General features: G+C 47.5%; 1 non-coding gene across 1 annotated transcript; it reads left to right on the top strand.

Moving 5' to 3' along the window:
• The first annotated feature begins 240 nt into the window (after window positions 1-240).
• Window positions 241-362, top strand: LOC146809518 (U6atac minor spliceosomal RNA). Its single transcript, XR_014967119.1, has one exon. It is a non-coding gene; the product is annotated as a U6atac minor spliceosomal RNA (small nuclear RNA).
• The last annotated feature ends 2,565 nt before the right edge of the window (window positions 363-2,927 follow it).

The following is a 2,927-nucleotide window of genomic DNA, read 5'->3' as shown; positions in this document are numbered from 1 at the left end:
GAGTGTGTGCTTTTGTTCTGATGACATGGCAGTAGTGAGGCTATTAGCAGGCATGTGACTTCTTGCAAGTTTGTCTTGAGATTGCTGGAACACTCAGTCATACTGTGCTTGAAATCCAACAGTTTGTGGCGAGCTAAGTATGTGCCTGGTATTCTAACAACGCTGCTGAGGCCATGTCTCGCTCCGGACTGCAGTCACAGGATTTCCGTCCACAGGCAGCTGAGGAGATGACAGTATTCCGTGTTGCATAAATGGAGAGAAGGTTAGCAGTCCCCTTGACAAGTATGGAAGCGGTCCTGTGGCCATTACAACACTTGCGGAAAAACGTCTACTTACTTTGGGGTGTCTAACCAGGTTTTCTCGTCATATCTGTGGAGAGTTTGAGTCTCCCGAACCAGACTGAGTGTCGCTTCTCATGCAAAGTGCACATGAATGTCTTATGAAATGTGCTCTGTGCTTCTGCCAAACAGGCGGGCTTAGCAGACATGAGTAGTTCCTTTCTCATGAATGGGTCACCGGGGTGGGCTGGACGCTAGCCATGAGAAAGATGGCAGACGTCCTGTCAAGGAGCATGTCCTGGGCCTCCTTTGTCTAGCTTGCCCCCAGTCGGCACTTCTCCATACAAGACAATGTCATTTGATGCAGCCTGCACTGCGTCCTTTTTAGGTCTTGTCTGACCCAGCGCATGCGCTGGTCTGGCGAGACTTTTAGTAAGGGCTTCAAAAAATGCTGCCATGGGTGGCCTAGCGCTTGCGTTCACGCGAGCGTGCACACGCGCAGCCGCAATCTGTCTTTCACGGGTCATTAAGCGTGTGGACGCTGCAGCTGCTTTCACTTTTGCAGCCGCGCGCCCACTCACTCCGCCCTGTCCGTGTCCATGTCTTTACTTTTGCTATAATCGCGGCACCCGTGCTTTATTTTTAACATTAAAAGTAAAGCGCGGGTGCCGCGATTATAGCAAAAGTAAAGAAATAGACAAAAACATCTAGGGGCATATCAGCAACAACCGCTCTTAGTGTGAGGATAATTATCACCGGGTAACGTGGATTTTTATCGCTGAGATAACGTGCTATTAGCAACGCTTATCTCCTCAGCGATAAAAATCCTCACGCTAACTGCCTAACGTGAGATTATCGCTGGAAACCCAGCGATAATCTCACGCAATGTGGCGTTAACTTGCTGATAGGGACTCACAAACTTAGCCATGATATCCACCTTCCATAGGATATCATGGCTAAGTCAGTCCTGAAGCAGGCGTAAGGAAAGTAGCGATAACAGGTGTTATCGCTACTTTTCTTGACACTATGCTTCATAGCGTGGGGCTTGATGATAGGAGAAATGTCGCTTAGCGACATTTCTCCTGTCATGTTAGGTCAGGAACGCCCACTTTGCATCTCATTAGAGATGCAAAGCTGGGCGTTAGAATCCCCACGCTAAAGCAAGGTTTCACGCGTTAGCGTGACCTTGCTAATTAGGCAATAAAATTATCGCCGCTTTTCGGCCGAAAACGGCAGCAAAAGCGGCGATAATTTTTTATCGCCAGCTTGTAAATATGCCCCCTATTTCTTTACTTTTGCTATAATGGCGGCACCCGTGCTTCACTTTTAATGTTAAAAAGAAAAACGCGGGTGCCGCGATTATAGCAAAAGTAAAGAAATAGAAAAAAAATCTATTTCTTAACTTGTGCTGTAATCGCAGCACCCGCGCTTCACTCAAATCCCGAACCTCTCAGCCTAGGGTGGGCTCACCATGTCTTGTGCCTGCTTTGTTTTTCCTACTTTGTCACTTTCATCTGCTGCTGCCTGCATTGCTCTGGTACATTCTTTGTCATCGGTTTGTTTTGCTAAGGAGTGCTAATGTTCACCCTTTAGCAGCAAGATTCTCACATTTGCATTTGAAAGGCTACCTTTGTCTTCACATCTACTGAGCTGGACTGTTTACTAGGAAAACAAGCATTGCCATAGCCAATAGATCTCGCTTTTGGGACCTTATAAGTATTTAGTTATGCAGCACAATATGTTTGGTGCAACAACATCAACTGTTGCATGGCTAAACACTTATAAGGTACAAGGTTTAGCCATGCAACAGCTGATGTTGTTGCACCAAAGATATTGTGCTGCAAAACTAAATACTTATAAGGTCCCAAAAGCGAGACCTATTGGCTATGCCAATGCTTGTTTACGGTGCCTTTAGGGTGAGCGAACTGGTAAGGGCCAACCAGATTTGACTTTGCAGGGGTCGTCTGGTTGAGCAATGAGTTACTACTCATCGGTTTTGACTTTCTCAACCAGATCGGGAGAGAAAAAGGGGCAGCAATCAAACTCTGGACACCTCAGGACTCCCATCTGTATCCTGTAGCTCGATTGAGATCTTGCCTGACTGTTCCACCCGACACTGTCACATCGGCTCTATTCGTCCACACGAGTGAAGACAGCTTTGTGCGTTATAAGTTTACGGCGCTTTTGACTGCTGCCCTTAGAGTGGCAGATGTCACTCGCAAGGGTTCCTCTTCACACTCCTTTAGAATAGAAGCGGCCATGGGACGGCAGGTCTGAGGAGGTACACAAAACAGATGGCCGGTCGTCAAAGTTTTACAAGCGCCATGTTCACCCTGACTTGAAATGAAGGTGCTTTGGTACACAGTTGTTCACTCTCTTGTGGTGCGCTCATGCTTGTGTCTTGTTTTGTTGTTAGTAGGATGCCGCCCATGGTCGTGTGGTTGGTTAGTCATTCCTGCGGGCGGCCTACAGGTTGCTACTGCTCCGTAATCCCAAGCAGGCAGTCCTGAGTGATGATCCCTTCTGGTGGTGTGGGATCGGAGGCTTCCACGTTTTACAATTACAACGGCTGATCGAAGTAACCAGGGGTTACGAGGGACTTCTGTTTCCGGACCTCATTGTTGCCCAAATATGAGGTAATGACTTTGT

Source organism: Triturus cristatus, chromosome 7 (genome assembly GCF_964204655.1).
Source record: "Triturus cristatus chromosome 7, aTriCri1.1, whole genome shotgun sequence".
NCBI classification, from domain to species: domain Eukaryota; kingdom Metazoa; phylum Chordata; class Amphibia; order Caudata; family Salamandridae; genus Triturus; species Triturus cristatus.
Note: the sequence above shows the minus strand (reverse complement) of the source record. Positions and strands in the feature narration are given on the sequence as shown.